Source organism: Dermacentor albipictus, chromosome 1 (genome assembly GCF_038994185.2).
Source record: "Dermacentor albipictus isolate Rhodes 1998 colony chromosome 1, USDA_Dalb.pri_finalv2, whole genome shotgun sequence".
In the NCBI taxonomy this organism is placed as follows: Eukaryota; Metazoa; Arthropoda; class Arachnida; order Ixodida; family Ixodidae; genus Dermacentor; species Dermacentor albipictus.
This window is the reverse complement of record NC_091821.1, coordinates 510,373,351-510,392,743: the sequence shown is the minus strand read 5'-3', so window position 1 is coordinate 510,392,743 and position 19,393 is coordinate 510,373,351. Positions and strand designations below refer to the sequence as shown.

The 19,393-nt window shown below is 46.1% G+C and overlaps 1 protein-coding gene and 1 long non-coding RNA gene across 6 annotated transcripts in view; one reads left to right on the top strand and one right to left on the bottom strand.

Moving 5' to 3' along the window:
* The window catches only part of LOC135913372 (neprilysin-2-like), a 472,005-nt gene that overhangs the window by 273,026 nt on the left and 179,586 nt on the right, over positions 1 to 19,393 (bottom strand). The window lies entirely within an intron of this gene.
* Positions 9,519 to 14,180, top strand: LOC135913371 (uncharacterized). The gene is made up of 4 exons (XR_010567979.2): positions 9,519 to 9,670; positions 10,600 to 10,698; positions 11,673 to 11,800; positions 13,849 to 14,180. It is a non-coding gene; the product is annotated as an uncharacterized lncRNA (long non-coding RNA).

Genomic DNA, 19,393 nt, shown 5'->3' with positions numbered 1-19,393 from the left:
TATTGACCGGTTGCCTTCACCTAAAAGACGCCTGCGTGAGAAAGGATGTTTAACATCCGCCACTAAGATCTGTGAGTGCTGACGCTGGCTAATACTCCTATGGTTCTACTAGAAAACATAAATACCCAAGAAAGTGGACGGGGAAACGGCGCCGCGGTAGCTCAAATGGTGGAGCATCGCACAAGAAATCCCAAGGTTGGGGGATCGTTTTCCACCTGCGGCAAGTTCTTTTTTTATCCACTTTCATTCCCAATAATATATGCTTCCTTTATTTCATTTATTAAGCACAATTAAATACCCCTGTGTTGCTTTTTGTGGCAGCGTTTGTAGGCTTCTTATGATATGACTAATAAAAATGGGCACCGCTGAAGGTGTCTACAATTAGCTTATATGAAAGCAGACCTGCGTACTCCGTCTCATCTAAGACGTCACTGCCATGCTTTTGATGAACTGAACACGCCTCATGTATTGCCAAAGTTTGGTACACTTGACAAAGTGAACACGACCACAAGCATTGGACATCTCTTTCAATGACATCGCCTTGCTAGTAGGTCTAGTTGTTAAAAGAGAATTGGCGCACTTTCAAGGACAAGGTGGAGTATTAGATGTTGGACGGCAGTGCCCCCAATGCACACTTGACTTACACTGTCCTCAACAGCCGATGCTTTGCGAACTGCAAGCTAAAGGCGAAATTCCGCCTTTGCATAATGAACGCGTCCAGGTCAACACGGAGGAGTTCCGGCATACTTCGCGTGCCTTCGATCGTCGTCAGGTAGCATCACCTGAAAACCTTGCTCGCCAGTGCACCCAGCCCCAGGCCCCATCTTATAACTATTCTATGTACCGCGAGCCAGTTATTTGCTTTAGCTGCGGTGTCCTTGGACATATCCCCAGATATTGTCGCCGACGGCAGCAGCAAGTTTCGTGCATACACAATTCTCAATCTGGAGGCCAAGACAGCGCACCGTGGCAGACCCTGCGCCTCTTCGACGACAACTGAGTAAACGTGCATCCCGGCGTGAGCCTCCAGCTTCCGACCCCAGCCTTTCTCCTCCTCCGACCAGGTATCGTCGCTCGCCATCACCTCCCCGTCGCTAACTTTCACTGCCATCGCAGCGGGGAAGCTAGCTGGTGCGACCGATGGCTCGATTGATCGATGGATGGTCGCGGGGCGGGTAAGTAGTCCTCCGCCTGTCGCCATGCGCAAAAACAAAGTGTGTGTCTGTGCTGATGGTTAAAATACTGATGGCTTAGTCGATACTGGTGCTACTTTTCCTGCAATGAGTATTAGTTTAAGAATCGTCTGTTACACAAAGTTATGTTCGCGTGGGACCAAAAGACGACTTTTCTAGGAGTTGGGGGGAACCGCTGCGCCAGTCGGAGATTGCTCTGCTATAGTGAGTGTGGGCGGAGAAGGTTTTCCAATTGAATTTGTTGTTTTCAAACACACCACTCAAAACGTCATCCTTGGGATTTACTTTCTAGGTGAACGTGGCCCAATGTTAGATTGTGCAGCTGGTGAAATTTGTCTTCGAAGTGACGTGATAACACCCATATCAGCAGTATCTGGCGTGGACAGAGTGTATTTTCTGTGTCTCGAGATGTCCTTTTACTGGCTCAGACTGCAGCATTTGTTCCGCTTACTTTCATGCATTGCCCTCCGCGTCGTTGTCATGGTTTATTTGAGTCGCACTCCCATACTATGTTGAAGAAAAATGGACTGGTTTTTCGATCCGTTATAGAATGCGTAAAGGACGTGCAGACGTGTGCACGGTCAACGCGTCTTTAGAGCAAGTTTTATTGCCGGCGGTACTAAAGCTGCCCACCTTTGACTCAGAAGCGACAGTTAGTTTGACACCGTTGACGCTTCTTCCAACGCGAGGGCAGCAAATTGCGACTATTCTATGGAAATCTACCGCATAATGAACAAGTCGCTGTCATCTTCAGAGTAAAAAGAATTGCAAAAGGTGCTCATCCGCTATGCACCAGTATTCGATTTCGCGAAAGATGAGCGTCCAATTGCTTCCTGACTCGCGAACGCAACACTGCATAAACACGGGCGCCGCGATGCCTGTTCGCCAGAAGCCGTGCAGCGCCTCTCCCGCATAACGGAAAGTAATCGCTGAGCAAGTTGAAGAAATGCTGCGGAAAGGTGTTGTCCAGGAGTCTTGCAGTCCCTGGGCAGGTCCAGTGATATTAGTCTTAAAAATTATTCTCTGTTGATTAACGAAGATTTAACGCAGCCACAAAGAAGGACGTACACCTTCAGCCATGTAGAGACGATGCTATCGATTGCCTTCATGCAGCCACCTACTTCTGCTCCGTTGACTTACAATTGGGATAGTAGGAAATACCGATGCACCCGACAGATAAAGAAAAAACTGCCTTTGGAAGCCAGATGGTCTCGTTGATTTTAATGTCATGCCTTTCGGTTTATGCAATGCGTCAGCAACTATTGAAAGGTGTATGGACACAGTGCTGCGCGGACTGAAATTGGAGATCTGCATGTGCTACCTCGACGATGTGATAATTTTTGGCAAAACACTTGAGGAGCACAATCAGCGCCTTGGCGTCGTACTCGACCACACACAAAACGCTAGACTGGTTTTTAACTCTCAAAGTGTCACTTCCGTGAGCGCCAGACTCTCGTGCTCGTTTTTTTTCGTCGACAAATACTGCATTCGACATCACGATGGAATGATTGCTGGGATTTTAGCCAACCGAAGACAGCGAGAAATTTCCGTAGTTTACTTGGCCTGTGTTCGTACTTACGCCGGTTTATTAAGAACTTCGCTAAATTTGATGAGCCACTGACGTGCCTCCTTCACAAAGGCAACCCCTACGTATGTACCACAGCATGCGAGGACGCGTTCTATCAGCTGAAGTATCGACTAACTTCTGGGCCTGTCTTGCGCTATTTCAATCTCTAGGTGATGACGAAGCTACGCACTGACGCTAGTGGTGTGGATGTTGGCGCCGTCCTCGTTCAACTTCTTCGTGGGCGCCACCACGTCATTGCTTACGCAAGTCGGACGCTGACGGGAGCGGAGCGAAATTACGCTGTCCCCGAATTGGAGTGCCTGGCAGTAGTCTTCGCCATCCAGAAGTTTCGGCCATATTGGTACGGTCGACACTTCAAGACAGTGACAGATCATCATTCCCTTTGCTAGCTTGTTGGTCTGCGGGATCCTTCTGGACGGCTTGTACGTTGAGCGTGACACCTTCAAGAATATGGCTTGTCTGTCGGCTACAAGAGTGGTCTGTGTCATACCGATGCCGACTGCTTGCCTCGTCTCCCGTCGCCACACTCCACCGCTAACGATGACGACTGTGACGTCTATCTTGCCAGCACTACCGAGTTTCCTGACCTCGGCATCTTTAAACTTGAACAACGTCGCGATCCTACGCTCATACCCCTATCGGAGGCTGCCCGCACGTCCGGTCAGACAACGCGCTTCACGCTGTGCCTTACGAAAATAATTACTCTGCCGAAGGCGTTTCCTTGTCATTCATGATGACATCACATCGGGTCACCTTGGCTTTGCTGACACGCTTCATCAATAGCGCCAGCGCTTTTATTGGCCGAAGCTATGAAAGAGGCCGTACATTGCTAGTTGCCCAGATTGTCAATGTCATAAGAAGCAGGGGACGCCTCCTCCAGGCTTTTTGCAACCAGTTACGTTACCATATGAAAAAATCTGTGAGCACTCATAACAAAAGAAGTTTGCAGACCTTGCCGGTTCCCTTGTTCACATAAGCAAAAGTAAAGATTCACTGTGTAATCAAAATTTTTGATGGTGCCTGGCGAGGACGCTTTAAGGTACATGATGTAAATATACAAACAAGGTTGTTTCTAGTAAGATTGGCCGCAATAGCTCGGTTCGAAACCACGACCTTGTATAAATCTACAGACCAACATAACCACCGAGGCATTGAATGTGTTTCATGGTGGTGTAAATTCAATATATTCTTTCTCATTACGCTTTCACCAACACTTAGGAGACGGGTGAGGACGGTCTGTGTAGCACTGCATGTGCATAAGGAAAAACAATAGTTTGGCGTTATTTACTTTAAGCTTAAAAAACGAAGGGAAAGCTGTTCAAACTAAGGTTCTTTACTAAATATGCTTCAATGAAGAGGGTGATTGAATATCGATCAGTTTCAAATGAATTTCTGTCTTGTACCGCTTTTTGAGCTGTATGGAGAGAGTCATGTGTGGCAAAGGATATAAAACGACCAAGTGAATTCACGCAAGATGACAGATTTGTAAACTGAGGCCAAACGAAATTAGGGATGTCTAGCTTGGGCCTGCACAACTCTCAGCCCGCTACCGTAATCTCCATGTCATATACTTGTATTATTTTTATTTTCACATTTGCTATTTCCGATTCACAAAACTGCGGCGACAAAAGGACGCCCTTGCTTTCTTTAAGAAACCCGGGGATGCCGACGACTACAATACGATCGGCCGAAGCATATTGGAGAGGCAGGGTATGAAAGGAATGGCAGACGCCCTTTCGAGATTCCGTCTTCTTGACGGAATACCGAGCCACTTGAATACACCGACAAATTGCAACGAAAGAGCTGACTCGTAGTCGAGCACGCTCGCCGTATGCGTTGCGCTTATCAATCAGTGACTCTCGGTTCGCACTCGGTTGTCAAAGGCAATATTGTGGTCTTGCTTCTTTTATCGATATATTTTGTTTTTGTTTGCTAGAAGTCTTCGTCCCCACGCAAATTTTTAATCTTGACGGTACATACGCAACGTGGTGTGAAAACGCTGAACTAAAGCTATGTCCGGAATTCCTGGGTATGCGCGCAACACTGGTAGTCTTCCCACAAATTGTTGTGAGCAGTAAAGTTCCAGACGATACCGTAACGGTTAGGAAGCTGGTCAATAAGGTCATAGTTGTTTTGCTCATGGGTCACAGGGAAGTAATCAAATTTCATTCTAAGTGAGCAAAATGAATTGAAGATCAAAGTGCTATGTCTAGCGAGGAGTATGAATTAAGTAGCGCGTACTAAGCCAGCTCTTTCCAAATAAACATGCACTCACAAGACGGCACAAGATATTTTTTTATCAGTTGACTCCCCGAATCAGTCCGGGAGTCCTCCCACAGAGTGTTATAGGGAGTAAAGTCCCCGACGACAAAAGCGGTACAGGAACATGTTCGGTAAGGCCATATAATTCTGTTATATGGCCTATGTATATGTTATATAGCATATGGCCAGAGAAAATTTGTCTGCGTATGTTTTAAGTGTGTTTCAGCAATACACAGCACGTTTACTCATGAAGCTTGCGGAGAAACATCCCACTGCAGAATTTGTGTTATGATATTTAAAAACTGTTATGCTCTGTGTTTAGGAAATAAACGCGTGGTGACGAGCAACCACGTAGACCGGTAAAGTCTCGGACTCCCACGGGAGAGGAAAAATACACACTCTATCTAATAGCGTAGCATTTTTAAAATCCTTTTCGGAATGCTATCCCCTGCCGGAGCCTGCCAGCCGCTTGTGCCTCGTGCAGACGCGAGCGTCTGCGTAATTCTTATGGAACGCCGATGCTGCTGCAGCTACAGAGGGCTTCCCCTACCCTCCCCCTTATAGAGGAGGATGTTTCGACGAACAATGGAAAGCCCACGTGACGCATCATGTCTTCGCGTTGGTCTTGGCTGTCACGTAGAGAGTTGGCGTCGAAGGATGCAGCAGGCTTGCGTCGCACATTGGTGGAGCCTATGGTGCGGGTGCTTCAACGTAAGCGGGTTTGAGACATTACAGGGCAATTCTGTCGGAGCGGCTATTGCCATTGACGACAAAAATCATCAGACGACGTTCGAGAACGCATTATGGCCCGGAGTAGTGTGGCTGCAAAGGCTTCCGCACGGCAGTTACACACGAAAACGTGGGTAGCAGTGGTGAATGTGGGAGAAACGTGCGGAGACCTTGCTTCTTGCGAACGTGTAGGCACGGGGCGTATCTGGCTGAAGAAAGCTTGCAGCTCGGCAACGTAGTCGGCAGGTGATGATATAGGCGTTTTGGTGATGGATGCAAAAAAATTGCATGGAAGGCATAGGTGAGTGCTGTAGAGCAGCTCAGCACAGGTGCCACTTAGGTCGCTCTTGAGTGCGGCTCTGATGCCAAGTAAGACCAGAGGCAAATGTAGAACGCACTTCTCCGGCGATCAATACACCATAAGGGAAGCCTTGAGATGCCGGTTAAAACATTCAACTAGTCCATTGAACTGCGGGTGGTAAGCAGTCGTGCGAAAAGTTTAGAACGACAGAAAGCTGAGCTAGTCGGTAAGGATTCATTATGCAAAGAAGAGGTGAGGCGTGCAGACAGGACACAAGAGTAGAGAAGTGGACAACACGAACTAAAAAACGTCGTTCCGACTACTTTGAGTAGTTCGTTGAAGAGTGCTGAGTCAAACTGCCGACTGCGATCGGTGACTATTCTGGATGGGCAGCCGAACAGTGCCATCAATGCAGACATGAAAGTTGCTGCAACAGTGGGCGCTGAGATGTCAGATATAGGTGTAGCTTCCAGCCACCATGTATAGTGATCGATGCATGTCAGTGTGTAGCAACAACCTCTCGAAGGTGCGAGAGGGTGGACGAGGTCCAAGTGCACGGTGGCAAAACGAGAATCCAGTGGACGAAAAGACTTCGCAGGCGGAATGGGGTCATGCTGGATCTTAGAGCGTTGACACGACAAACAGCAGCGAACCCAATCGTGAACTTGTGCGTTTAGCCAAGGGCAAACCAAACGAATGGAAAGAAGCTTCTGTATCCCGCGTATGCCAGGATGCGACAGGTTGTGCACGGTCTCGAATAGACGTCTGCAAAGGGATGCCGGAATGTTTGGTCTAGTTGTGTCGGTAGAATTGTCACAGACGACTGACGTACCAGCTAGTGTCACAACGACGTCCTCCAATTTCAGGGACGTTGAGAAATTCCGGAGCGTACGAAGTTCAGTGTCGTCACACTGCTGACTGGTGAGTAAATCGACATCGATGATGAAGGGTTTCGACGTCAACGTGCAAACGGCATTGACGCGACTCAGAACGAGGGCGGGAACGTTGTCGGTGCCTCTGATGTGGCAGAACGTTGTTGTAAACTCGGAGATGTGAGAAAACTATCGACTCTCGCAGGGCAAGTAACAGGACGCCGAACGGTTCATTGTGTGCACACACTAAACATTTTTACACCCTTATGGGTGTTAATAGGGGTGCTTTCGGCATTTACACCCATGCCCACACCCTTTTAGCACCCTTCTTGGTCAAAGCACCCTATCACGAGGGTGTATACCACACATAAGGTGTGACTTTGCTTGAAGAAGGGTGTTAACTCGACGCCTGAAGGGTGTTGAACGTATTGATGCATAAATCTGAGTAACGTGTACACGTCGACGCATTGAGCAATGTGTGTATGAATTGCATTTTTAATGCGAAAGCGTTTCATGGCCTTTCAGGTAGGAAAGGTGGCGTTCTCCGCAACAACAATCCATACGGGACCCTGCTCACGACAATCTTGTCATTTCCCTTGAAAGCATTCAGAGAGCATTCAGAATCGCGCCGCCCGTTTCATTCGCTCAAATTATTCACTTCATTTTAGCGTCACGTCCATGAAAAGAACACTAGATGAACCTGACCTTTGGTTACGTCGCAAATACTTTCGTCTCTGTCTTTTTCATAGAATATGCTGATTTAACCCTTCTCGTAAAGAAAATCTTTTCACCACACCAAGTTCTCGTCTCGCATCGACCATCAACACAAAATTGATATGCAATTCTTCCTTTTTACCAAGAACAGCCACTGAATGCAACCGCCTTCCCGCCTCCACAGGCTCAATTTGTGACACCACTAATTCAAGGTCGCCGTTCAAATTATGTTATGGTTTGATTGTCTATTCTTGCGTTGCATTGCAATTATTGCATATTTTCACCACTCCTTTCTGTTGTGCCTACTAGGCCTTGAATGTATGTATAATAAATAAATAAAATGTGAAGTCATCACCGTCTTGTATGACGTCAGTAGTGATACAGAAGGTAGTAAATACAACAACGTTAATTATGAGCAATTATGGGTAAATAATGTGAAATAATGTGAATAAGGGTGGAATAAATTGCATTAAGGTTCGTACAAACTATAGCACGGTGGATTACGGGAAATTAAGGTAGAATTGTGAAGAACACGTGACAATGTATGAACTAACGTATCATGGTCACGTGACAATTGCAGGTGTAGATGCGTGAAGGGATTAAGTTTTCGCATTCCTAAGTGATTGTCGATATTTCTTCAAGGATTCGGATGTTACTGGCATGACGGCCACTCCAAAAATGTATCATCCAGAAAAAGAACGCCCTTTCACTTACAATTCCATTATCATTATTTTTCGTGCTCACAGGAATATTAACATGCAATTAAACACTTCTAGAAAAACTGCAGTAGCAGAGCGAAAACAAGAGAGCAACTTGCGCAATTCTGCACTAATATTTCGGTGCCCTCAATAGCCCAACAAAAAGTGGTGAAATGGAAGAAGCTGTTTGGATACATTTCTGAACAAACAGGGACGTGCTGTTAGACGAGCCTCTGCTGTACAATGGCATCAACGTACAATTTCCATGGTGAATCCATAAAGAAGACTTATAGAGGCGAGATCACGTTGGAAGTTCTCAAACCCGAATTTCCACGTACCTTGCCTAATTCATTCAGAGGTTTACTAAGCTACTGATCTGCTTTCTAAGTGCATCCTCAAATACAGTTTGTAAGGCTGAGCCTATGTATTAAGGGCTGGTGTCGTCAAAGCTGTAATTTCTTATCCATAATAATAATATTTGGGGTTTTACGTGCCAAAACCACTTTCTGATTATGAGGCACGCCGTAGTGGAGGACTCCGGAAATTTTGACCACCTGGGGTTCTTTAACGTGCACCTAAATCTAAGCACACGGGTGTAATTTCTTATCCAGAGCATACGCACTTGCAAACGCGGTCTTCAGTCTCCTCATGAATGTTTACGCGTCGCTGTCGCACGACCAAGATGTGAGCGTCTTTATCGCTGAAACTACGCTGTGACCTCGCAAAGTTGCTTCGTTGGGATGCAGCAAATAATCTAATCGCACCAGCAGAAGGGCGCCTATCATCTCGCTCACGGTCCCGATTTGTGTACTGTACCCTCAGTGATGCAGCACAGACTGCGCCCCCCACCCCAAAATAAAATGCTCGGCACGAAACCTAGTAGCAACTACCCGCCTCACCGCTCTAGTTAGAGACCACAACGAAGCGGCAGCAAACAGGCGGCCATGCGAGCAAGCAAGCCTGTCAGAATAAACGTTCAATTTGCGCGGCCGCCCAATGCCCAATGAAAAGCGACCGGAAGTGACGGCCGACGCTGTACCATCACTACGGCGCGCGGCAGGACGGGAAGGCGGAAGCTGCGCCATCATGCTCGTTTTCGCATGCGTTCGCGTCGCGCGCTGTGCGAAATAATTTTAAACGTGTGATTGGTTTTGCGCGCGGGGTAGAAAAAGATGTGGCCCTTGCTTTGTGTATTACTCGTGCCCTACTTCAAACCAAAGCGTTCGTACGCACTGGAAAATGGATACACGAAGGCTGAAACGAGAAGTTGCAACGTGCCCGGTCGGTAGTACTGGCATGACGGACATATTCAGGCAAGTGCCCGTTTATTTGGTATTTGTTTTGTTCGCTTTAGAAATATCTCACTGTGATCTCGTAGCATAATTCATAATTCGCTAATGTATGAGCAAGAGCAGCTGCACTCCTACTAGGGCAAGTGAACTACCTCGATCGCGTCCCGTGTGACTAATGTTTGTCAAATCTTCATCGGGCGTGGTGCGCCTGCATAGTTACGCTTTGTTTCTCAGCGCTTGAGCGTTCATTGATGTGATTCTCTTGTGCGTTCCGCGCGGCTGCTTGTAATACGGTCGTTCGCACTTCAGTTAAATGTGGTCGACCACTTTTGCGTCGCGTAGAAAAAGCACGACTGGCTTTGCCACCTTTCGAAAGAACCGGCGCGGTATTGGTTCTCCCTGATGCTGTCGCGTGCTGCTGTTGCTGCTTGCCGGACGCCTTCAGCATTTTTTCGGCTCGCTTTGTCTGCGCGTGTGCGAGTGCTCGCGCTCGGCTCGATTTGTGTGTGCGTGCGTGCGTGTGTGCGCTCAGCTCAGCTCGCTTTGTGTGTGTGTGCGTGCGTGCGTGCGCTCGGCTCAGCTCGCTCTGTGTGTGTGTGCGTGCGTGCGCTCGGCTCGCTGTGTGTGCGTGTGCGCGCGTGCGTGCGCGCGCGCGTACAGTACATGCCGGTTTGTATGGGCCGGCGTGTTTGCGCGTGTCTAGTGCGTACGTGTTTTGTGAGTGTGTTGTCTGTGGGTCGCTGTGTGTGCGTGTACGTGTTAGCGTGTCTGCCTGCATGCATGTATGTGTACTTGTTTGTGTGCATCAATGTGCGCGTGCGCGCTTTTGTGTCTGCGCTTTGAGAGTGCGTATACTTGTGTGTGCGTGTGAGTGCGTTTTGTGTGCGTGCGTATGTATTGCATGAGGCCGGTAGTTTTACTCGCAATAAAACTCTTCCGATTTGGTGCAGCGAGTGTTCCCGCCTGAAAGCCGAGTTTGGTTTCAAGCCACTCTGGACAACTGCTGTATGAGGCGCCGTTTCTCGGGAGCACCAGTGGGAACGCGCCAGGTATACGCTTCGTCCTTTTTCCTCCCATGCCCTGATGAATCGATATCCTTGATTGTTATTGTGAAAGGAACATTACATCCAGAGCATAAATAAATGATTAAGAAATCTGGTAGTGTGTTTCGCCATTACACTAGTTCCGATCTTAAAGACGCGGATTTCTCATTAGCCCACATTTCTTGTTGATGCAGACAACCGCTGAAATTGTTAGCGGCAGGTTATTCGAGATGTTCTACGTATATAGCAATTGTCTTCAGGAGCTTTAATGAATTTTGAAAATTTGAAGTGTTGTGCTTTAGAGGTATCATATACAAGCTTTAGGTCTCCGGGTAGTTTGCATGCCCTTCGAGAGCTGTCACCTATAGCCCTATTGAAATTCGTAACTACAGTTTGGAGCTCTGGGGAAGCTAGAAGGCTTGTCCTGGCTCTCGAGAAAGTGTTTAAGCTGGAGGTGTAGGTTGAGGAGTTTGGGGTTGGTAACACAAAAGATTTTTTATGCCTTAGCAGTAGGAGTGACACAGGATAAAAAAAATGTATGTGTGTCAAGCGTAGGAAGCTGCTCATGTGGTAGAGGCATGTGTGTGCGTGTGTGTGTGCGCGCCCATGCATGCGCGCGTGTGTGTGAATTCGCTCCTCAAAAGGGAGTATGTGTGTAAGTGAGCTACTTCATTGCTGGTCTGTTTGCCAAGAATTGGCAAGAAAACACAATAATCAATTTAACTTGAAATAATAAACTTCAAAGCATACTGGCGTACTGGCGACAGCAGCATATGAGCATACAAGCTTGCAGCTGTGTGACAATCTTAATGCATGACTGCAACATCTGGAAGGAGGCTTGCTTCTTCTTCAGTAAGCAGCACAAAGTCCATATTCTTGGCTTTTCTCGTGCAAACCAAAACGAGGCTCATTGCCAATGATCTTGTCTTTTGCTCTAATAGCATTTGTTTATCTTGTACTTAGAGCGTCGTTTCTCGCAGGTCATGCAGATGGCAGGAGCAATTTCATAATGCCCAGCCTTGGTGGCCCCCATCAAGAGCAAGCCACTTGCGTTCGCCTTCAGACAGATGGTTAATGTCTTCTTGAAAGCGGTTGAGAAGACAACATTGTAAGTAGATATAGTTGTGTAGTGTAATATAATAAGTCAAGTTATAATTTAAAACTCAGGCTCCTTCGCCGCCTTAGCTTGATATGATGTGCAGTTGTCTGTGGTTGTAAATATTGCCGATGTTACAGTGCATACTGCAGGTATGGCTGCTGATCCAAAGTATACATTTGCATTTTCTTGATGGTCTTTCATAATGAGGATTTTCTTTGTGCAAGAATATTCACAGAATGCTGGGGCATTGTAGCATCATATTCTTTATTGTGCATTCACTGCTAATTTCGTATGACCTTCCTGCTACCAATTTATTTGCAGGAAAGGAATGTTTGTTTACTCTCTGCAATGAGCTTGTTATTTGCTCATTGAATTACACTCTTCTACCTTTAATTTATTCCCATATAATTATCAATACCTTAAAATTTCAGCTGTTTTTATTTTGAATACAATATCAAAATGCACCGGATTGAAAATTAGACTGCAAGGGATTTGAAGAAATTACAAGAAACCAGGACCTCTCGGGAGCGTTAAACGTTTCCACAGGTAATGTGCCTAATTGTACTGAGCTAGCTGCTCATGAAAATTGCAAGCATATTTCATTTCACACAGTTTTGCAGAATATAGCAGGCCTATCATAGTCTCTAAGCACAACCTTACCTCATTTGCATCATGAAAATGTCTCATGCTTAATTTGGGACAAGTTTTGAGAAATGAATGTTTCATAATTTTGAAACTACACAAAGTATTGGTTGAGGCTAGACAGTTTTCAAACAACTTGGCCATGTTGAACCTAGCCATTACAGGACGGAAAAAAAACATGCACAGGAGCACTCATTCAATGAAATGCGATGCTTGTGGTCATTTTCCACATGGCAAAATGTACTTTTAAGCGAGAGAGGGCAGGTAGCCAATTTACAACCTTTGTAACTCATGCGGGTAGTAACAACACAGGATGAGAAATGGTTGTCTCTGAGGTTCACTGAATATGTGAAAACTCATATACAGTAACCCCCCCCCCCCTATGAGGGGTAACCGTGCAATATGTTTTGGGCAAGAAAGATGATTGTTCTAGGAGACAAGAAATTTCAGGCTCTAGCTGAGAGGCTACAGAAAGGAGGACCATGTAAATAGTCACAGCATAACACAAACTGCGTCGGAGGGGCATCACAGTTTAGAGCTTGAAGTGGGAGCATGAGGAAGGATCATAAGTTTAAATAAGGGGATACTACTTGTCAGTGCATTGCCAAGCTAACCCATTGAAAGAAGGGGGCGTGCTCTAAGAAAAATAGTTGACAACGCATGCTAAATTTTCGAGGAAAGTATGCCAAAATTCCAATTCTTACTAAATTAGTAAATAAGAAATACACGATAAATTTTAGGACGCAGAAAGTGTCTAATAAACTGCATTGGAGAGTTGGATATTGTTGGGCTGGATGCATGTGTTGCAGGGCAAATGAGAATGCCAGTGGGGATTCCCTCATTTTCATTTTGTGTGCACTCTCTGGAAAACAGTACTCTTTGTCTCCTAGTGTAATAATGCTGTGTAAAAGCAGTCATTTTTTAATGCCTTGTGCATTTCGCTCTTAATGTGCCATATCCCGTAAGCTTCTCACCTGCAGTACTTATAAAGTGTAATGCAGATATATTGCAGATTTCATAATGTCAATTTTGTATTAAGGTCACATACACACTCTTGGACAAATGTCTATGTTGAGAAATGTCATTGGTTGTCTTTAAATTTTATTCACTCTTACTTTCTATGGTGAAAAGGCTACTGTAAATTTATATGTTTTTGCTGCTGTATGTGCCTTGTGTTCACAATTATATAGTGGTTTAGCATTCACAGTAACATGCAATTCCTTAATTTGCAAAATAGAAACTTCTCCTACCTCTCACTTGTCTTGCCCAGTTGCCTGAGCGGTGCATTCTGCCCAATCACATTAATTAAGTTTGTTACTTTGAGGAGCTTGTTGCTTTATCAAATTTTCCGCAAAGTACATGTGTAATTGCGTGGACTGAATTTTCATGATTCTATTCTTATTTTGCTAATGCAGGATGCAAGATTCCAGCAATGCCATGCGCTGCGTTGGTCAAGATGCTCAGAGAATGGAGTCCCTGCACCTCGGGGTTAACCGTGAACATTTCTTTTTCTTTTGGAAAGCTAAAGGCCATTTGCTGCATCACTTGCATTTTTGCAGCTCGTATGTGTACTATATTTTTCTAATTTTGAATCAATATTGGCTGTTCAGTATAAAAAATGACGTACAGCGTGAAGGACGACTGCAAGAGACACACTCCACTGACTTGCAACAATATTTTATTGCGTTGCCACATCGTGTGTGTATACACAAGAGGAGTCATGCGCAGAAGATGAAAGCCAGTCACAAGGCGTGTTCTACCAGCAAGTCATTGTAAAAAGAACATGGTCACTTGAAAAAAAAAACATCACAATTTCATTCTGTTTAGATACAAAATTTCACTAGGGGTCAGCGTGATAGAGGGGGCACTAACGCACACACTACCCAGTTTTCTGGTGAAATCAGCTTCAATAATTTACCGGGTGAGCTGTGTCTCGCTAGAATTTCCGTATCTTCAAAGAGGGGCATGCAACCGCAGTCCCGGCAATGAATGCCCAAGTGGCCTTGAACAGTGTTATTGACGTTATAGTGCTCTCTTAAACGATCATTTAGGCGCCTGCCTGTCTCTCCCATATATTTACTGCCTCAAAATGGGAATATGGGAAACCACATTCGTTGCACACATCGCAAAACGTTTTCTGTGCCCGGCAGAGCAACAACTCAGACACGATTTAGGCGCGTTTACACGCTTACAGAGCCTTGCCAGCTTTTCCTGGGCTGAGAAAAGGACTGTGATTCCTGCAGGTTCCCCAATCTTTTTTAGCCTATGGGAGACATCATGAACATACAATAGCACTGCAAACCTGTGTCTTTCAACCGGCTGGTTCCTTGACCGAGCGTGCTCATCATGTTTTGTGCACTTCAGAAGCTGTTCCCCTATGGCTGAAATTAAGGCCAAAGGGTAGCCAACCCAAGAAAGGCAATCAACCTGTGCAGCAACACTATGTTGCATCTCGTGTGAGCAAGATTTATTGAGGCTGTTAAGGAGGTAAAGCTTTACAATATCTCATTTGACTTTGTTGGACAAACAGGCAGGCGCCTAAACAATCATTTAGGAGAGCATGATAACAACGTCCATAACACTGTTCAAGGCCACTTCGGCATCCATTGCTGGGACTGCGGCTGCGTGCCCCTCTTTGAAGGTACGGAAGCTTTAGCGAGACACAGGTCATCTGTGTAACTATAGAAGCAGATTCCACTAGAAAACCGGTTAGTGTGTGCGTTGGTGACCCCTCTATCATGCTGACCCCTAGTGAAGTCTTGTATCTCAACAGATAGAAATTCTATTGTTTATTTTTTTCAAAGGACGATGTTCTTAGTACAGTCACTTGCTGTTAGACACCCCTTGACTCATATTCTGCGCATGCCCGATTTTGTACATATACCCATGATGTGGCAACGTAATAAAATGTTGTTGGAAGTCAGCGCAGTCTGTCATCTCTCGCAGTTCTTGTCATTCAAGCTGTACGTAATTTTATCTCATTAATTGCAAACTATCTTAAGAAACTACCCTTGTTCAGTATAATTATATTGTTTGATACGACCATTTGCTGGCAAATGTTAACAGTGTGATATTTAACTTGAACTTTTGCATGACTGCCTATGCCTGTGTTCTTTTAGTAACCAGAGTATGGCTAATTTATTAAACCATATTTGCTAATTTGCATGCTCACATTCTACAGCACGCCTTAATCTTGAATTACTGCATCCAAGTGCAAATAATTTAGAAATTTACTATGTATTTTAAAACACTGTCCTCATTTTGTGCTCAGCAAAATCGTTTAATCAACAGTGGTTTGTTTTTATCAGGTCTCCTACTGCACTTTGCACCCAGGCACTAGTAGATGTGGAATATGCACTCTTGATTTATAGTAAGAAAAGAACCTATTTTCAAATTACATATTGTATATGTACCAGTGCCTTCGAGTTACAAAACAAAAATTTATAGAAACTGGTATTGTAGTTAGAAAAACCGCTACACAGCACCTTTAGCCCAGAGAACTCACGTTGCACAAAAGAGGACAAACTATGCAGGCACTAAAAAATTCTACGTATTTTTGTGCTCAAGTAATCTTGTTGGAAATAGAAAATTAGCAATAAGGCTCCTGGCTTAAACCTCACTTAAAGCATGTCTATGCTTGGAAAGTATTGTTTCAGTCTGAAAAATGTTGGCCAGTTTTGCTTAACATCGACTTTCCAAACTTTTCATAATGCTTTGCGATTACATTAGTGTACAAAATAACAGGTGTCTTTCTTGTGCGTTTGCTCTGCATTTCAATTGCTTCCCTAATTCACCTTTGCAATATGCCTTTTTTTAAGGCATCAAAACTTGAATTTTCGTTCACTGGAGCCTAATACTAAAAATTTATTACTTTATGTGGCCCAAAACACTGCGAATCAACCCAGGCTATTTCAGTGCCGCTATACATAGTTTCTTCTCTAATAACAGATTTGATCAATACATATATTTTAGATACCTTTGTGGGAAATGTACATGTTCTTGTACTTACCGATGTGTTTTGGTGATTGTGCATGTTTATATTTCATGGTATTTATGTATATGTTGTACTCTGTATTGCAGCATGCAATAAATATATTTGCATTTTCTTTAAAATGCAGCATATATCTTACCAGTCGGTGTTGCATGTTATTTGGATATGGAAATCATGATAACCTTGGTGTTGATATACATGCTCAAAAGTGTCAAGTTTGCTAGCTTGTATTTGTGCAGCGAAGACAGGTTTTCCAATATACACCATGAATTACTAATATGTAATGTGATCCACACTTATAGGTGTTGTGTATGCCCATCGAAGCTTTAAGGCCGGCTGTTCGACGCTGCGTTTGGTAGCCGAACTTGAACCTTCTGGCACACGCAATAGTTGCGTGTGGATCGCTGTACATAGTAGTAATTGAAGGCGTGTACTGCCGAACCTGCCTTCCATACACGCTAGAGATAAAAGGCTGTACACCCTTCCAACACCCACACAGATGGGTGTTAATTTGGACGAGCACCGTTACACCCTAAATTTATTTTGCTGGACACCCTTCCTCTAGGGTGCTATAATGGCACCCCAACTGTAGGGTGTAGACAACAGCACCCTTAGGGTGTTCGTCTGGCGACAAACTGATTTACACCCTTAAGGGTGTTCAAATGTTTAGTGTGCACGAGGGGCTTGTGGTCAGTCAGGACAGTAAATGCACGGCCTTCTAGGAAATGGCGATAATGTCTGGTAGCCAGGTAAACGGCGAGTAGTTCACGGCCGAATACACTGTAGCGGGACTGCGCAGGCTTCAGCTTCTTGGAGAGAGAGGCGAGGGGATGACACGCATTGTCGATGAACTGCTGCAGAACGGCACCAACGGCGGTATTTGATGTGTCGGTCATAATGGCAGGGGGCGCGCCTGGCTTTAGGTGTCTAAGCAGCGTGGCATCGGCGAGGGCAGACTGGACGTTTGTGAAAGCGTCGGTGGCCTCTTCAGTTCACTGAAGCACTTGTTTACGTTTATATACACGCAGAGCGTAAGTCGTGCGGAATCGGGAAGGAATCGGCGGTAGTAATTCACGAATCCAAGAAATTGGCGAAGCTTGGTGAGTGTGGACGGTCAGGAAAGTTTTTGATGATGCGAATCTTGGACGGTGTGGTCGAATGCCGGCAACGTGGACGATATGACCGAGGAAATCGAGTTCGGGTTAACCTAATTCGCTCTTGGCGGCGTTGATGACAATTACTTTACTGCCAAGATCTGAAAACAACAACCGCAAGTGGGGAAGATGTTCTTCTGCAGAAGAGCTTGCGACGAGAAGGTCGTCCGTCAATGCACGCAAAAACGAAAGCCAAGCCGTGGTTGACGGAATCGATGAAGCGCTGAAAGGATTGGCACGCGTTCCGTAAACCGAAAGGCACGCGGAGAAAAAAAAGACCGAAGGGGTCGTGACAACGGTCTTGGGAATGTCTTCTTTAGCGACCGGCAGTTGATGACAGCCGCGAACGATATCGATCATAGAAAAGGTCGTCTCACTGTGCAACGCTACCATACAGTCCTCAATGTTAGGTAGAGAGTAGCGATCAGGAACTGTAACGTTGTTTAGGGCCCGGTAATTGCCGCATGGGTGCCATTCTCCCGTCTTCTTTGGCGCCATGAGAAGTGGTGGTGCCCAAATACTGGAGGAAGGGCGGATGTCATCCTGCAGCATGTGTTCGAACTCCGCGCGAGGGATCTTGAATTTTTCCGGGGACAAACGCCGGGGTCGGAAATAGACTGGTGGACCGGAGATGACGATGTGATGGCACACGTCATGTTGCACCGGTTGCGTCCAGTCCGAGAGGCGCGTCAAAGTATGAAACTCGCGCGGCGAAAGGTTCGTCCAACATGGCAGAAAGAGGCGCGATCGGCGATGTGCTGGATAATGGGACGCCGGGAACGGATAGCTGGGTCACGGAGCCGATGCGCCGGCGTCGTTGGACGTCGAGTCCGCAGTGGTGCAAGTCTGCTGCAATGACTGCATGACGGACGTCTACAACCAGGAAAATCCAGCAGAACGCTCGTCGAAGGCCGAGGCTTAGCAGGACGGAACGTGACGAGAAAACTGGAATCCTGGTGCCATTGACGGCTTGCAAAAACGACACATGTGTCGCTTTTCGGTCGGAGTGGTTGGCGGGGAGAATGCTGACGTGACCTCCTGCGTAGACTAAGAACTATTGTCCCGTAACTCTGTCTGCCAAGTAGAAAAGGCGACTAGTGTGTTCGGCCGGAGCACTCATCACCGTTAAAGGTCGGCCGGTTTGTTTCCCGGCCAAGCGCAGGGACGCCGACAGTGACGCGCATCATTTCGAAAACAGCGGTGGTAGTAGCAAACGCCAGACGTTGTAGTTTGTTTCATTGCGGGTGCCCGTGCGTCTTGATTTGCTGAAACCAAGGGTGCGTGGGCAACGAGTTGAGTGCGGCGATGTTCCGCTCCACAGATGATGCGTTCCTGGCGCTCACACAAGGAGTCAAGCGGAGATTGCACTGCTTAAGAGCAGGAAAGGGTTTTCAGGGCGGTTGTGTTGTCATTCGGAGACAATGCCGTGGCTGCACTGGTTGGGACGGGTACTTCCATGACTTTGTCGGCCAAAGCGGCAAGTCCGGTAAGGTCCATTGTAGAGGCCGTCGCCAGGATCATCTGCATGTTAGCCGGGAGTAGCTGCAAAAAAATTCGAGTAACAGCGCGTCGTCGATGGATCTCGCGTTGTTTCCGAGCAGCTGCCTCATTCGGCGAAGAAGTTGACTAGGGCGTCGATCGCAGAGTTCTTCAGTGGACATAAGCTGCTGAATGCAAGAACACTGTGAAGCTGCTGTGCGCTGTAGCAGGTCTGCCTTGAGTTCGTCATAGGCGGCGGTAGACAGTGGCGAGTTCAACAAATCTGCTACTTCGTCAATGACGACGGGTGAGAGCGCTGCAACGGCGTAATGAAAG